Source organism: Hypanus sabinus, chromosome 17 (genome assembly GCF_030144855.1).
Source record: "Hypanus sabinus isolate sHypSab1 chromosome 17, sHypSab1.hap1, whole genome shotgun sequence".
Classification (NCBI taxonomy): Eukaryota; Metazoa; Chordata; class Chondrichthyes; order Myliobatiformes; family Dasyatidae; genus Hypanus; species Hypanus sabinus.
Window position 1 is genome coordinate 77132006 of NC_082722.1, and position 18478 is coordinate 77150483.

The window sequence follows — 18478 nt, forward strand, 5'->3', positions numbered from 1 at the left end:
ATAGTTCACAAGGCACAGGAGAGATATGTCCCACAGAGGAAGTTTTCAAATGTCAGGGGTAGGCAACCATTGCTAACAAGGGAAATTAAGAGCTACATAAAAGCCGAGGAAAGAACATATAACATAGCAAAAGTGAGTGGGAAGTTGGATGATTGGGAAGCTTTTAAAATCCAACAAAAGGCAACAAAAAAGCAATAAAAAGGGAAAAAATGAACTACGAGGGCAGACTAGCTTGATTCTGGCATGGTCCCGGTAGACTAGAAGACTGCAAAGATCACTCCACTATTTAAGGGAGGAAGGCAAAAGAAAAGGAAATGTTTGTGCAGTTAGCCTAACCTCAGTGGTTGGGAAAGTGTTGAGTCTATTATTAAAGATGAGGTTTCAAGGTACTTGGAGACTAATGATAAAATAAGTCAAAGTCAGCATGCTTTCTGTGAAGGGAAATCTTGTCTGACAAATCTGTTAGAGTTCTTTAAGGAAGCAACAAGCAGGGTGGACAAATGAGAGGCAGCGGATGTCATTTATGTGGATTTTCAGGAGGCATTTGATAAGGTGCCAAACATGAGGCTGCTAAACAAGATAAAATCCTATAGTGTTACAGGAAAGATACTGCCATGGACAGAGGAATGTCTGAGAGGCAGGAGGCTGCAAGTGGGAATAAAAGGGGTATTTTCTGGCTGTTCTGCGGATCAGTAGTGGCGTTCCTCAGGGGTCAGTATTGGGACTGCTATTTTTCACACTGTTTGTCAATGATTTAGATAGTGGAAATGATGGCTTTGTGGCAAAATTTACAGATGATATGAAGATAAGTGGAGGGGTAGGTAGTGCTGAGGAAGCAATGTGATTGCAACAGGGCTTAGAAAAATTGGAAGAATGGGCAAAATAGTGGCAGATGGAATACAGTGTTGGGAAATGTACAGCAATACATTTTGGGAAGAGGAACAATAGTGCGGACTAATATCTAAATGGGGAGAAGATCCAAACATCAGAGGTGCAGAGGAACTTAGGGGTCCTCATGCAAGACTCCCAAAAGGTCAGTTTGCTGGTTGAGTCTATGGTAAAGAGGTAACTGCAGTGTTGGCATCTATTTCTAGGAGAATAGAATATAAGAGCCAAAGGAGATAATGCTGAGGCTTTATAAAACATTAGTCAGGCCGCATTTGGAGTATTGTCAACAGTTTTGGGCCCTTCATCTCAGAAAGGATGTGTTGTCATTGGACGGAGTCCGGAGGAGGTTCACAAGGGTGATTCCAGGAACCCTGCTTGCCAGTTTCTTTCCTATCTTGTTAAACAGCCTCATGTTAAACAACCTCATGTTTGGCACCTTATCAAATGCCTTCTGAAAATCCAAGTAAATGACACCCACTGCCTTTGCTTGTCCACCCTGCTCCGTATGAGGAGCATCTGGCAGCCTTGAGCCTGTACTCACTGGAATTTAGAAAATGCAGGGCGATCTCATTGAAACCTACCGAATGTTGAAAGGACCACATAAGGTGGATCTGGAGAGGAACTTTCCTATGGTGGGTGTATCAAAAACTAGAGGGCACAGCCTGAAATTGAGGGCGACCTTTCAGAACAGGTAAGGAGGATATTTTTTTTAACCAGAGAGCAGTGAATCTGTGGAATTCTCTGCCACAGATTGCGGTGGAGGCCAAGACTGTGCGTATATTTAAGACGGAAGCTGATAGTTTCCTGATCGGTCAGGGCATCGAAGGATATGGTGAGAAAGCAGGTGCATGGGTTAAGTGGGATCAGGGAGCAGACTCGACAGCCTCATTCTGCTGCTATGTCTGATAGTGTCATGGACTAAAAGCACAGGATCGTCGGAGGGTGTGAAAGTTTGTGAAGGTGTCAGCCAGGTTTTGACGATTGAGGCAGTTTAAAAGGCATTGAGGTCATGTGGGAGAGAAGTTTTGATGCCACCTACGTTACTTGGTTTTGCTTTGTGGGTGCTGAAAACATTCAAGCCGTGCAGCAGACAGGATTGTCATTTCACATGTAAGACGGCTTTCTGGGGATCATACCTGGACCTGTTGTTTCTTATTTGGTTGTCAGATATGAATAACTTCGATGTGGCCCTCAACAGATTACAGACCTCATGGTTCATCCATGGCTTCTGAATGGGAAAGAATCTAATTACTTTGTGGGGACATGCTTGCCCTTGACTGTTTTTGAAAAGTTAGACACATGGATAGACAGGGAATGGAGGGATATGGATCATGTACAGGCAAAAATGAAATAGTTTCATTCTGTATCATGTTCGGCATAGACAGGCGCCCGACACTGTAGCGGTTTGTGCCACGCCGTTTCAGCTCGGGGTGCCAGAGTTTGGAGTTGAATCTCGGTGTCTTCTATAAGAAGTTGGCGGCGTGCAAGGGTTTTCTCCGGGTGCTCCTGTTTCATTCCTCAGTTCAATTGGTTAATTCCTCATTGTAAATTGTCCAATGATTGGGGTCGGTTTAATCGGGGTCGCTGGGTGGAGCGGGTCGAAGGGCCGGGAGGGCGTATTCCATGCAGTATCTCAGTAAGTAAAGAAACTGGGGGCTGAGAGGCCTGCTCCTGGGCTGTACTGTTCTGTTACATCAGAAGCAGAGCCAGGATCTGCATTCTTTCTGTGCTGATTTCCGTGCGCTATTTTTATTGCTTCGCACTGTGATTCAAGATAAGTTTCTTAATAAAGGCGGCTGACAGCGAGTGAAAGGAATCAGTGGAAAAGTAACACTCTTTCAATGCTAGATTACAATGTACTGGTGCATATTATATTATCATTAATCATAGTCATTGCCCAGCTGACTGGCATCCAAAAGAAGCTATTGTGACAGTCACAACTTGAGCTGTTATGCTACTGCAACACAATGCATTCGTTCTCCTTCCCACCCGGGTGACATCGTGCGGCCCATCTAGTGAAGTCAATTCATACTCCGCTCATTGTCGAGGTCGCAGATTCACACAGCATCAGACCAGTCCCTTCAGCCCATTGAGTCTGTACCGCACATCAATCACCCATTTACGTTTGCTACAGTAGGGCAGCTTTAACGGGGTGCTATTACAGCTCTGGGTATTCTGGAGTTTGGAGTTCGATTCCAGCGACCTCTGTAAGCAAGTTTATTCGTTCCTTCCTGTGCGTGCATGGGTTTCCTACCACAGTCCAAAGACGTATTGGTTAGTAGGGTAATTGGTCATTGTAAATTGTCCGGTGATTAGGTTGGGGGTAAATCGGTGGGGTGCTCGGTGGAGTGGCTCAAAGGGAATGGAAGGGCCTGTTTTGTGTGGTATCTTTAAATAAACTAATTCATTTAATTAAAAGAAACGTTCTGTGGGTCTGATGCAGGTCTTAACATGAAATGTTGACAACTGCTTTCCTCCCACAGATGACATGGAACAGTGCAAGTACAGGCCCTTCATCCTTCAATGTTGTGCTGACCCCTTACCCTACTCCACGTTCCTTCAATAGACTATATGTTGCTCCAGATCCCACCTCCTGGGCTCTCTTGGGTTCCTGTTTTAGTCTCATCGCTTGACCATCTACTCACTAAGGACAACTTAGAGTGGCCGTTTACCCTACCAATATGATCCCAACAATGAAAGTGTTAACTCATGAGGAACATTTGATGGCTTTAGGCCTGTACTGATTTGACTTTAAAAGAATGAGGGGGGAATCTTGTTGAAACTTATCAAATATTGGAAGGTCCAGATAAAGTGGATGTGGAGAGAATGTTTCCTATAGTGGGGAAGTCTAGGACCAGAAGGTTCAATTTCAGAATAGGAGGTCGTCCTTTTAGAACAGAGATGAGGAGGTATTTCTTTAGCCAAAGGGCAATGAATATGTGGAATTCATTGTCACAGATGGCGCTGGAACCAAGTATATTTAAAGCAGAGGATGATAGGTTCTTGATTAATAAAGGCATCAAAGGCTACAGGAGAACTGGGTTGAGAGGGAAAATAAGTCAGTCAACAGAGATGTGAGGCAGTGGCTCTCCCAGCTGCATTCTCGTCTCCTTTTTTTCTGCATTCAGAATGGAACCTGACCCAAAGGCCCAAGATTTCCTGTGTGGTGTTTGGGCTGGCACAAATAAATAGGCTACAGGGAAAAACATGAAGAGGAAAGGGACAGAGTACTCAGTGGGTCAAGTAGCCTTCCTCCATGTCCTAGGGATATATTAAAGTCAAAGTCGAGTTTATTGTCACATACGCTCAAGATAGTTGAATGTCATTTCCAGTACACATGTGTAAAGGAGAATGAAGTAATTGTTACTCCAGACCCGATGCAGCATGAAGAAACAGAATAAAATTAAGAACACAATAATAACAAAACCACCATAAATATAAATACAATACATTAGGCCATATCTGGAGAATTGCGTACTCTTCTGGTCATCCCATTATAAGAAGGATGTCGAGGCATTGGAGAGAGTGCAGGAAAGGTTTACCAGGATGCTGTCTCGTGAGAGGACATGTACTATAATGGACAGAGAGGTTGGACAAACTTGGGCTGTTTTCTCTGCGGTGGTGGAGGCTGAGGAGAGAACTGATATAGGTAGCTAAGGATATGAGGGGCACAGATAGTGTAGACAGACAGTATATTTTTCCAAGGTTTGAAAGGTCTAATACCAGTGAGTATGCACTTAAAGCAGGAGTTCGCAAATTTTTTTAATGACTTGGACGCCTATTACCTGAGGAGTCTGTGGACCCTAGGTTAGGAACCCTGACTTAAAGTGATGGGTGTAACTTCAAAGCAGATACAAGGAGCACTTTTTTACACACAGAGAATGGTGGGTGGATGGAATGCACTGCCTGGAGTGGTGGTAGAAGCAGATATGTTAGAGACTTAAGCATAATGGACTAGATCAATTAACCATTTGATTACTGATTTAATTGGGTCTTCACAACACTGTTGGGCTGAAAGGCCTGTTCCAGTGCTGTACATTTCTATGTTCTATAAGATAGCCTATATATGCATATGTTGATTGTGTGTCCATTTTGCAGGGGTGCAATGAAATACTTACTTGAGGCAGCTTCGAGGCACAGATATCAGATAAGCAACATTCACAAAAAACACATAATTTAATCCAAAATTATACTCAATTTTTACAAGAAAGATCACAAGTCGAACAACAACAAAGCAAAGCCCATTTTAATGTGAAGTGATCCAAGAGTCATAGTGTTGCTATACTATGCTGACAAATGAAGCTTTATATCTCATAAAGGGACGAATGATACTTTTTTTAAATCAAGAGGTAGAGACAGGGCAGTTTCTCCTCAAACTGGAAGCTCAGCCCCACCCCCCCCCCATTGATAAAACAGAATCAGGATTATTATTGTTTGTTGTGTCAGAATAGTGTACAGTACAAAGACATAAAATTACTGTAAAAGTGAGAATATGGACATAGTTTCAGTGGTCACTTTATTAGGTACACCTGCTCGTTAATGCAAATATCTAATCAGCCAATCAAGTGGCAGCACTCAATGCACAAAAGCATGCAGACATGGTCAAGAGGTTCAGTTGTTGTTCAGACCAAACATTGGAATGGGGGAGAAATGTGATCGAAGTGACTTTGACTGTTGAATGATTGTAGGTTCTGGATGGGATGGTTTAAGTATCTCAGAAACTGCTGATCTCTCCTGGGATTTTTGTGCTCAATATTCTAGATTTTACAGAAAATGGTGCAAAAGACATCCTGTGAATGGCAGTTCTGTGTGGTGCAAATGCCTTGTTAATGAGAGAGGCCAGAGGAGAATGGCCCGAAGGTTCACACTGACAGGAAGGCGACAGCAACTCAACTAACCATACATTACACCAGTGGTGTGCAGAAGAGCATCTCTGAATGCTCCAACATGTCAATCCTGCTACAGGTCACACTGGGCTCCAGTGTTGTTGCTCACTCCTGAGTGTTTATTTCACCAATGCAGTCAGACTGCATTTGGAGCATTGTGAGCAGTTTTAGACCACTTACCCAAGAAAGGATGTGTTGGCAGTGGAGAACATACGGAGGAGGTTCACGAGAATGCAAGGGTTAACATTTGAGAAGCACTTGATGGCTTTGAGCCTGTACTGACTGGAGTTTAGAAGAAACTGGGGTGGGGGGGAGGGGGGCACAATCTCATTGAAACCTATGGAACATTGAAAGGCCTAGCTAAAGCGGATGTGGAGAGGATGTTTCCAATTATGGGTGGGTCTAGTACCAAAGGGCACAGCCTCAGAATAGAGGAATATCCATTTGGAGATGAGGAGGAATCCCTCCAGCCAGAGAGTGGTGAATCTGTGGAATCTGTTGCCACAGCCAGCTCTGGAAACCAAGTCACGGAGCATATTTAAAGCAGAGGTTGACAGATTCTTGAACAGTGAGGGCGTCAAAGATTAAGGCAGAAGAACGGGGTTGAGAGGGATAATAAATCAGCCGTGATAGAATGGCGGAGTAGACTCGATGGGCCGAATAGCCTAATTCTACTCCTATGCCTTATTGTCTGAAAGCTTGGTGGAGAGTCTGAGAGAGTGGGTTGGAGGTAAGTCTATGTCATTCACAGCTGGGTGTGGAATTCACTGCCTCACGCCTTGAGCAATTTTGACTTGAATCACCAGCAACCCAATGTGCGAGAGTTCCTGCTGAACCAAGGGTATCTGATGCTAACTTCAGTATATTTTATTCATCGCACAGACACTTCGCACTTGAAAATTAGGATAGAATTTCCAATTAATGCGATCGAAAAAGTGCAGAGTTAATGAAGTGTGCTGTTACTAATCAATCCTCACTCTTCTGAAATGATCCTTCAAAGCATTGTCTCACTCCAGCTCTCAATTAAGGATTCTTCAGAGGGGAGGAACTATTTCATTAATATGGTTCCTGAAGTTGACTTCACTTAAGTAAATGTCCAAATCACAAATACTTTTGCTAACTAGCTCCCAAACTTAAGTTTCATAATCACAACCTTGGGTTTAGGTTCAAGATTACTTAATGTCATTTCCAGTGCTCAAGCGTAAAGGAGAACAAAATAATCGTTACGCTGGATCCAATGCAACACCAGAAAAACACACAATAAGATTACAAAACACAATGATTAAAACAAGCAGAATAAAAATAAAGGCATAAAATAGCTTATATACATTGATTGTATGTCCCTAAAGTGAAGCTAGGCTCAGGCTGTACTGGTTGTTAATGCAAATTATGCATTTCACTGTAAATTTCAAAAATGTATCTTAAGCTGAACTATTTTCCTATCTGCTCCTGTTGACCTGCCCTCTGGCAGTAATAGGAAATTTTGATACGATAGTTACTGACGTGCTAAAGAGCTGTTTTCGCCAAGTCTACCACTGTATTACAGCCAAATCTCCTGGAATATCTTGGAATCCCCAAAAACTCATTGTTCTAACAAATACAAGAAATTCTGCAGATGCTGGAAATCCAGAGCAACACACACAAAATGCTAGAGGAACTCAGCAGCTCAGGCAGCATCTACAGAAAGGAATAAAATGTTGACATTTCTGGCCATAGCCCTTGATGATTACCCAGTACAGGCAGTCCCTGGGTTATGTACAAGTTCCGTTCCTGAGTCCGTCTTTAAGTCGGGTTTGTACGTAAGTCGGAACAAGTACATCCGGTATTATTTAGCGTCAGTTAGTCAAACGTTTGTCTTAGTATATAGTATATATTTTACCTTTCTATACATATAAAACACTTAAGAAACATATATATTCCAATAATTAAACAACTGTGTTGCTTAGTAATAATTATAGCTTATATCGGGGCAGGGCCTTTCACATGCTCCATTATCCTCACTTTATCCGTTATCCTTTAAAACTTTTCCGATCCTTGACCAACTGTAGCTTGATGTTTTTCTGATGACTGATGGCGTTTCACCTCTTTCCAAAGGCTTTATTATTTCCATTTTATTTTCAATCGCGATTGCTTCCCATCAATGGAACAGAAACACTGCGGGCGGCAGTAAGAGGATCATCCACAATATTCCACGTGGGAATTTAGAGGTGGCAATGTTTTTCTTATGAGGTCGAGTTGCGAGCTCGACATTAACTGGGCACAGATGGTACGGGAGTCACTGGATTGACATCAATCCAGCACGGGAGCAGTCTGTCAATGGATCGAACTCGCAAACCTCCGTTCTCCAGCCCGGCGCTGATCTCACTGCGCCACCAGTCGACTGGGATGGGGGGGGGGGGGGGCAGGTAGGGGCAGGGTGAATCTTACTAAGAAAAATTTAAGCCAAATACAAAGTTAAACACTCAACAAAGTGTCAACAGCAATGACTTAATATGGCAGATGGCATTGCGATCTGTCTTAAAATGGCGGATGGTGTTCTCCTTCATCAGTTCGTAAGTATGAGTTGTCCATAAGTCAGACGTTTGTAACTCGGGGACTACCTGTACTGATTCAGGATTCAAGATTGTTTAAAATCATTTCCAATTATAAAGGAAAATAAATTAATTGTTAATGTAGCACAAACACACACCACAAGATAAGGAACTCAACAATAATAATAAAAAGCACGGTGAATATAAATACATAAGATAGCTTATATACATAAATTAATTGTATGTTCATAAAGTGATGCTAAGCACAGGAGTGTCTGTACATAAGGTGACTGACAGGAAATGATAAAGTAGTGGTGATTGGGGTGTGGAGAGGTGGGTCTGGGTGCAGATGTTGATCAGCCTTACTAACTGGGGAAAGTAACAGTTATTGAGTCTGGTGGGCCTAACGTGAATGCTACGTAACCTCCGCCCTGACAGGAGAGGCTTGAAACCGTGACTGTTCATGTCCCTCTGATGACTGACTTGCTGAGTTTCTCCAGCATTTTGTGGGTGTTACAAAAACAGAGGAGAAATTACTGAAGAAATAAAACAGTTAGAATTACCCAATATAGAAGGTTGAGAGGTCTGGTGGAGGAGGCAGAGTAGCACAGTGATTAGGGCAAAATGTTATAGCACCAGCAATTAGTCTTCAATCACTAAGGACTTTCTACAATCACACTAACCACTATGCTGTAGAGTCACCCATGTAATGCATGGTTTGGATCAATGGTACAACTGAGTGGAAATCGGAGGGGTGGCCTAATGGAAAGTGATTTCAGGAATGAAAGGGTTAATATATGAGGAGCATATGAAGGCTCTGGGATTCTACTTGCTGGAATTTAGAAGAACGAAGGGGAATCTCATTGGAACCTATTGAATATTGGAAGGTCTACATAGAGTGGATATGGAGAGGTACTGTAGGATTTCCAACCTTCTTTATGTCATGGACCAACACTATAAACCAAGGGGTCTGTGGACCTCCAGTTGGGAACCCTGCTCTAGTGGGTGAGTCTCTAGCCACAGAGCACAGCTTCAGAAAAGAGGGATGTCCATTTAGAACAGAGATGAGGAGGAGTTTCCTCAGTCAGAGGATGCTGAATCTATACAATACACTGCGACTGGCTGTGGAGGCAAAGTCATTGGGTATATTTAAAGCAGAGGTTGATAGGTTTTTGATTAGTCAGGGCATCAAAGGTTATGGGGAGAAGGCAGGAGAACGAGGTTGAAAATATATCAGCCATTATGGAATGGTGAAGCAGACCGATGGGCCGAATGGCCTAATTCTGCTCCAATGTCTTACAGTCTTATGGAAAAGATAAGAGCTGAACATGTCTTATTGGTGGGAGCGGGAACTGAGTTACATCTGTTTCCCTGTTTTCGACGCCACAAACAGCACAATAAACACAATCATGAGCAACATCTGAAAGTTCACAGTTGGCATCAATTACTGACATCTGTGAATGGTTTTCCCTGACTAATGGCAGGAAGTGCCTGGAGGGAGGAGGCAGCCCTCCGAGTGCATACTGGGCAGTGCTGGTAACATCTCAACTCAGCCAAGCCAAGAGGAGGTCTCTTTGAGAGACTCAGCAGTGATTTCTCTGCAAAGTCGTGTGATCTCTATCAGAGCAACCCCTCTCTGCAGCCCAGTGATTTGTGCTGGCTTCACGCCAGAGTAAACACTATCTTGGTTTTACGGGAGTAATTAATCTGCTGTGCGAACGTGGATAACAATTCAGTAACTGTCTGACAGTTTGCCGTTGGCTTATTTCGCTTTCTTTAGCAGAGCGGTGGCCAATTTCCAGTGCTGGCCATTCCCCTCTCTCTCTTCTCTGCCTGTCACACTTCCCACCTCCGAGACTCTGTCATCAACAGCAGCCTGCGTTTAAATTTAAACCAGCCAATCTCCTGGCTTTGCACTCCACGCTGTATTCCTTTATTTATGTGGGTGGGAGTCTGTCCTTCCTCCCAGCTCCAGCCGACAAAGGGGTGAGTCAGCTCATCGGAAATGCTTTTCCAAGGACTCCGAGACTGAGTTTAGTGTCTACAGCACTATAGGGCCTAACATGCACAGGCAACTTTCCAGTACTCCTGGTCACAAGAGATTCTGCAGATGCTAGAAATCTTGTGCAAGACACACACACACACACACACACTGACTCAAAATGCTGGAGGAACTCAACAGGTCAGGCAGCAAGTATGGAAGGAAATAACAGCCTACGTTTTGGGCAGGAGCCCTTCATCAGGACTGAAAAGTAAGGGGGAAGAAGGCAGAATTAGGATGTGGGAGGAGGGAAAAATCTACACTTTACTAGCACTTCGAGTCACAGAACAATACGGAGAGGATGTTTCCTGTGATGGGAGAGTCTAAGACCAGAGGACACAGCCTCAGAATAGAGGGGCATCCTTTTAGGATGGAGGAATTTCTTTAGCCAGAGAGGGGTGAATCTGTGGAATTCTTTGTCACAGGTGGCTACGGAGGTGGTCTTTATGTACAGTATATTGAAGGCAGAGGTTGATAGATTCTTGATTGGGGAATGGGGAGAAGGCAGGAGAATGGGGCTGAGAGTGGAGATGTGTAATACCCTGCTTAAGATTTCAACTGCTATGCTGTGAAGTAGTTTATATTAGCTGCTTTTTGTAAAAGCAGTGAACCATGTTGTGGCTTCGTCTGAAGATATGTTGTCCAATTTAGGAATGTGTATCAGCCAGTCAGGTTTGTGGGATGCGAGAGAAGGTTCTAGAGAACTATGGGGAAGGGTTTTCTGAAGGGCTATAGTCTGGTTTGGGGGGCTTTTGGTGGGTGCAGCAGAGAAGGGAAGATGCCACAGAATGGCGTTGGAAGGCAGGTCCCTGTGGCACAAAGTGCTTTGTGCAGATGAATGGCTCCAAGGAGAAAGGGCCAATACTCCCATTTGTTCAAGATGGATTTCGAGCAATGCTCGGAATATGGTGTGTGCTTTCACGCAGACCATGGGTCCAACATGTGAATAAAGACAACTCCAGGATGAGCTCCAACGTTTATGTGCATATTGGACTGGTTTAACTGTAATGGGCCCTTTTATTATTTTTTCCTCTTACTGTTTGATAAAGCCGAAATTTGTAAATATACTTTCTTGATAATTTTATATATTGGCATACAATATATTATTTCTTGCCAACCAACAATAGTGTATGGGCAGTATTTACACAGCACTCAGTCAAATCGAGGTTTCTTTAATCAGAACATCACACCATTCCCATTTGGCTGAATCCCAAGTGATACCTACCCTAGACGTATACATTTTTTTTTTGAAAGGTGGCCTCCTCACTGCTGAGTCCCATGGCCATTAGCAGAGCCAGCTAACGAGTCCAGTTTGCATACCAGCCCAGTAAGTGGGTTACAAATGGATCAGCCATGGTGAAATGGTGGAGCAGACTAGATAGGTGAAATGGTGGAGCAGACTAGATAGGTCAAATGGCCCAATTCTTCTCCTATATCTTATGGCCTTATGGCAACTAGGCCCTTCAACCCAACACATCCCTGCCGACCAAGGTGACTGCAGTGTCACATGGTGATGAAAAGATGGCATTTGGCATGGAGGCCTTGATCAGTCAGGGCACTGAGTGGTTGTATAAGCATTACAAGAGTAATGCGTAGAGCTTTGGTCACCCTATTATAGAATGATCTGGAATAGTGCAGGAAACATTTATGATGCTGTTGCTATGGCTAGAGCATCTGAGTTATAGGGAAGGGTTCACCAAGTTAGATCTTTATTCCTTGGAGTACATTGTACTGTGCAGAAGTCTTAGGCACATATACAAAGCTAGGATGCCTAAGACTTTCACACAGTACTGTATTTGTCATTGTGAAATGGACAGCAGGAACAAAGGATGTTGGGAATGGTAGGAGTGGAGTGCCACGAAAAAGTGTCAACTTCTGTATGTCATAAGATATAGGAACAGAGTTAGGCCAATTGGCCCATCAGGTTTGCTCTGCCATTCCATCATGGCTGATTTATTATCCCTTGCGATTCCATTCTCCCCATAACCTTTGACTAATCAAGAACCTATCAACCTCTGCCTTAGATATACACAAAGACTTGGCCTCCACAGCCGCCTGGCACAACAAGTTCCACAGATTCACCACCCTCTGAATAAAAAGAAATTCCCCCTCACTTCCATTCCAAGTGATCGTCCTTATATTCTGAGGCTGTGCCCTCTGGCTCTAGGCTCTACCCCCCCCCCCCCACCATAGGAAAGATCTCTCCACGTCCACTCTATCGAGTGCATGGCACCAAATACTACCCTGAGATTTATTTTCTTGCAGGCATTCACAGTAGAACAAAGAAATACAATCGAATCAATGAAAAACTATACAAAAAGACCGACAAACAGCCAACGTGCAAAAGACAAACTGCAAATTTAAAAAAAGTAGTAAATAAATAACACAGAGCATGAGTTGTAAAGTCTTTGAGAGTGAGTCCATTACTTTGCTACACATCTTTCAGTCATCAGTGACCAGATCTTCACTGCCTTCATCCAGATCTTTTATATAAATTGATCAAAGTGCATGTTCAATGCTTGTAGCACCCGCTCGTTGCATCTTGCCACTGACGACAACATACTGTATGTTACCTCCTACACACAAGGTTCTTTTCCGTCTGCAATAAAGCTGTAGCATTTGATATGGCCCCTTATCAAACACCTTCTGGAAATCAAAATATAGTGCAGACTCTCGGTCCCCTTAGTCCATAGCACGTGTTACTTTTCAAAAACACTAATAAGCTGGTCAAACATGATTTCCCTTTCACACATGTCAGCTAACATGCCTAATTGCTTTGATCTTTTCCAAGTGCTTGGATATACATTCTTTAACTGCTAACATTTTCCCGGTGACAAATGTGAAGCAAACTGGCTCTCTGCTGGTTTCCTGCTATCTGCTCTTTTACATTGAATAAGTGAGCCATATACTCAGTAGCCACTTTATTAGGAACCACCTGTACATAATAATGTGACCACCGAGTGTATGTGTTTGTGGTCTTCTGCTGTGTAGCCTGTCCACTTCGAGGTTCGACGCAATGTGCGTTCAGAGTTGCTCTTTTGCACACCACTGTTGCTATGTGTATGTTTATTTGAGTTCTGTCATCTTCCTGTCAGCTTGAACCAGTTTGGCCAATCTCCTCTGACCTCTCACTAACAAGGCTTTTTCACCCACAGAACTGCCACTTACTGGATTTTTTCTCGTTTTCTGCACCACTCTCTGTAAAACTCAAATGACCCCGTTTGGCACCAACAATCATTCTATAAGGCCATAAGATATGGGAGCAGAATTAGGCCATTGGCCCATCGAGTCTGCCCTGCCACTTCATCATAGCTGATGCATTTACCATCTCAGCCCCAATCTCCTGCCTTCTCCCTTCATCCATTTGTGTCCTGACCAATCAAAATGTTATCAACCTTTGACTTAAATATACCCAATGACTTGACCACCACAGCTGCCTGTGGCAACAAATTTCACAGATTCACCATTCTCTGCCTAAAGAAATTTCTCCTCATTTCCATTCTAAAAGGAGGACCCTCTATTCTGAGGGTGTGCCCTCTCATCCTCGACTCCTCACTATAGGAAACATGCTCTCCACATCCACTCTCTATCGGCCTTTGAACATTGGGCAGGTTTCAATCAGGTCACCCCTTATCCCACGGCCAAAGTCATTTATTATCACTTTTCTTCCTCAGTCCTTGGACTGTGTTGGTCGTTAACACAAATAAACCATGTCACAGAATGTTTCGATGCACGTTTGACAAATAAAGCTAATCTTTATTTTTAATCAACAATTCATGTGGCAGGTCTTGGACAATGAGATGAAGTATGGCAACAATCAATGGGGTGGGTGCAATGCTGTAGCCCCGTTTGACTCCTGTCTCCACAGAGAAGGGTTCCGATTCAGCACCATTATTGCTGGGTTTGTGGCTGACGTGCCTTCATGCAGTGGCTTCAGTATTTGTAAGTACTTGTCAGGACAGCCTCACATCGCCCCCAAGCAGATCCTTTACTCCCACTTAAAGGAGGGTCGGCATGTCACTGGTGGGCAGAGTAAATACTGCAGAGATAATAGCAACATCAGTCTGAAGGAATTCAACATTATGTCTGAAAACCATTGCATTCAACAGATACGCCCGGAGGAAATCTGCATGAGAATGACTTCTGCTTTGTCACAGAGAACAAGTGACATCTGAGGAAGCAGACACTGAACAACCATGAGACCCGACCACTAACCACAGCCACCACTTACTCATGCCCACACTCACCAGAACATGTGCATCCTGGATCGGCCTCTACAACCACCCGAGGGCAGGGGTTCCCAACCTGGGGTCCATGGACCCTTTGGTTAATGGTTGGGAAGCCCCGCCTTAGGAGAGCATTATATACGACTCGAGTGACTGCACTACTATTCGTGACAACATGTTGTGCTCAAATTATCCGCTGCCTATATTGCTTTATTCTGTGCAAAAAATATTGACATCATTGCTTTGGGAATTTATTAGTAATTCGGTCGGTGCATCTGACAATGCCACTCCCTCCTGATGCAGGTCTGGGGAGAGAGTTCTGGGCCAATAATGATGTTGTGGCGGCTCTTTTCCTAGCGTATGCGAACCGACTCACAATTAGATAGCCTACGGGGGTTTGCGAGCAAAGAGCTTTGGAGCCTCTTCGCCATGGGGGGCCGGTTGACAGAGGCTTAAAAGTGAGGCTGAAGTTTTCGAATAAAGTTTTTCCTTCGACTGCAGTTACCGACTCCGTGTCGTAATTTTAGCGCTGTTTGTAGCACACCGCTACAATTGGTGACCCCGACGGTCCAAACGATTTTTGGACCAGAAATGACCGACGCCGCCTCTGTTCATGCGGTTTCGTTGAAACTGCCGGGTTTCTGGACACAGCGCCCGGACCTATGGTTCCAGCAAGCCGAAGCCCAATTCCACGTTCGCCGGATCACCTCAGAAGACACCCGCTACTACTACGTGGTGGGCTCCCTCGACCAGGACACAGCTGCCCAGGTCGCGGAGTTCGTACAGTCGCCCCCGGCAGACGGCAAGTACACGGAATTCAAAGCCCTGCTCCTCAGGACTTTCGGACTCTCACGGCGTGAGCGGGCTGCCCGTTTACTGCACCTGGATGGCTTGGGAGACAGACCTCCATCGGCTTTAATGAACGAGATGTTGTCTCTGGCCGAGGGACACACAGGCCTCATGTTTGAGCAGGCATTCCTGGAGCAGCTGCCCGAGGACATACGCCTGCTGCTGTCCGACGCGGATTTCAGTGACCCCCGGAAGGTGGCAGCCCGGGCGGACTTGCTGTGGAACGCCAAAAAGGTGAGCGGGGCGTCCATCGCACAGATCTCCCAGCCACGCTCCCGGCAGCAAACCAGTCCAGGCCCGGCCGCAGAGCCCACTAACCCCCGGCCCAATGACCACTGGTGCTTCTACCACCAGCGGTGGGGCGCAGAAGCCCGCCGTTGCCGCCCGCCCTGCAAGTTCCCGGGAAACGCCAGGGCCAGCCGCCGCTGATGGCTACGGCGGCTGGCCATCGGGATAGCCTCCTGTATGTGTGGGATAGCAGGTCGGGACGCCGCTTTCTGGTCGATACTGGGGCTGAGGTCAGCGTTTTACCTCCGACAAGTTACGACACTCGCAGCAGGGCACCGGGTCCCCCCCTGAGGGCCGTGAATGGCAGCACAGTAAGGACCTATGGCACCCGTCAGGTGCAGCTACAGTTCGGCCCCAGCCAGTTCACGTGGGACTTCACACTGGCCGCCGTAGCCCAACCGCTTCTGGGTGCGGATTTTTTGCGAGCTCACAGCCTGCTGGTTGACCTGCCCAGGAAGAGACTGGTACACGCCGAGACCTTTCAGACGTTCTCCCTGGGCGCGGCCCAGTTGCCAGCCCCTCACCTCGGCTCCATCACGCTGTCCGACAACGACTTCACCAGGGTCCTGGCGGAGTTCCCATCGGTTCTGGCACCGCAGTTCACAGCAGCCATGCCCAGGCACGGCGTACAGCACCACATCCCGACACAGGGACCACCCCTCCATGCCCGTGCTCGGCGGCTTCCCCCGGACAAGCTCCGACTGGTGAAGGAGGAGTTCCAGAGAATGGAGGAATTGGGGATCATCCGGCGGTCCGACAGCCCCTGGGCTTCCCCCCTGCACATGGTGCCCAAAGCGACGGGGGGCTGGAGACCGTGCGGCGACTACCGCAGGCTGAACGAGGCTACCACACCGGACCGCTACCCTGTGCCGCACATTCAGGACTTTGCGGCAAACCTGCACGGCGCCCGGATCTTCTCCAAGGTCGACCTTGTCCGAGGGTACCATCAAATCCCGATGCATCCTGACGACGTCCCCAAGACGGCTCTCATCACCCCGTTTGGCCTCTTCGAGTTCCTCCGCATGCCGTTCGGCCTGAAGAATGCCGCACAGACGTTCCAGCGGTTAATGGACGCGGTGGGACGGGACCTGGACTTCGCGTTCATCTATTTGGATGACATCCTCATAGCCAGCGGCAGTCGTCAGGAGCATCTGTCCCACCTCCGTCAACTCTGCGCCCGACTGAGTGAGTACGGTCTTACAATTAACCCTGCCAAATGCCAGTTCGGACTTGATACCATTGACTTCCTGGGCCACAGGATTACTAAAGACGGGGCAACCCCTCTGCCCGCTAAGGTAGATGCGGTCCGCCACTTCCCCCGACCCACCACGGTCAAAGGCCTTCAGGAATTCGTAGGTATGGTCAATTTCTACCGCCGCTTCCTCCCTTCAGCTGCCCGGATCATGCGCCCCCTGTTCGCCCTGATGTCGGGTCCGAGCAAGAACATTACCTGGGACGAGGAGTCCGCCGCCGCTTTCGTTCAAACGAAGGAAGCTTTGGCTGACGCCGCAATGCTAGTACATCCCAGAATGGACACCCCTACCGCCCTCACAGTGGACGCATCAAACACGGCAGTCGGTGGGGTGCTGGAGCAGCTCATCGCAGGTCGCTGGCAACCCCTGGCGTTTTTCAGCAAACACCTGCGGCCACCCGAGCTCAAGTACAGTGCTTTTGACCGGGAACTGTTGGCGCTCTACCTGGCAATCCGGCATTTCAGGTACTTCCTAGAAGGTCGGCCCTTCACCGCGTTCACGGACCACAAACCGCTTACCTTTGCGTTTACGAAAGCATCCGACCCCTGGTCATCCCGCCAGCAACGCCACCTGTCCTACATCTCTGAATACACAACGGATGTCCGGCACGTCTCGGGTAAGGACAATGTCGTGGCGGATGCGCTCTCTCGCCCTACCGTTCATGCCCTTTCCCAAGGGGTAGACTTTGAGGCACTGGCAGAGGCACAGCAGGTGGATGAGGAGATTCCGAGTTACAGGACTGCAGTCTCTGGTTTGCAGCTCCAGGACTTCCCCGTGGGCCCAGGTGAGAGGACCCTACTCTGTGACGTCGCCACCAACCAGCCCCGTCCGGTCGTCCCCGCAGCCTGGCGGCGACGTGTTTTCGACTCCATTCATAACTTGGCGCATCCCTCCATCCGGACAACTGTCCGGATGGTTTCCAGCAGGTTCGTTTGGCACGGACTCCGCAAACAGGTCAGTGAATGGGCCAGGACGTGCATGCACTGCCAGACGGCCAAGGTTCAGCGGCACACCAAAGCCCCACCGCAGCAGTTCCATCCCGCCCACCGGCGTTTCGACCACATTCATGTGGATATCGTGGGCCCCCTGCCAGTGTCGCGCGGAGCGCGTTACCTCCTGACTATCGTGGACCGGTTCACAAGATGGCCAGAGGCGGTCCCGCTCACCGACACCACCTCCGAATCTTGCGCCCGAGCCCTGATCGCCACCTGGATATCCCGCTTTGGTGTACCAGCCCACATTACCTCCGACAGAGGCGCCCAGTTCACCTCCAGCCTGTGGTCAGCTATGGCCAGCCTTTTGGGGACTCAGCTGCACCACACCACTGCCTACCACCCACAGTCGAACGGGCTAGTGGAGCGTTTCCACCGTCACCTGAAGTCGGCCCTCATGGCCCGCCTGCGAGGAGCCAACTGGGCGGACGAGCTTCCCTGGGTCCTTCTCGGCATCCGCACAGCGCCCAAGGACGACCTGCACGCCTCGTCGGCCGAGTTGGTATACGGCGCGCCCCTGGCCG

The 18478-nt window shown here is 47.0% G+C and overlaps 1 protein-coding gene across 3 annotated transcripts in view; it reads right to left on the bottom strand.

Moving 5' to 3' along the window:
* Positions 1–18478, bottom strand: part of LOC132407041 (cadherin-11-like) — a 251172-nt gene that overhangs the window by 193090 nt on the left and 39604 nt on the right. The gene's annotated exons all lie outside the window — the stretch shown is intronic.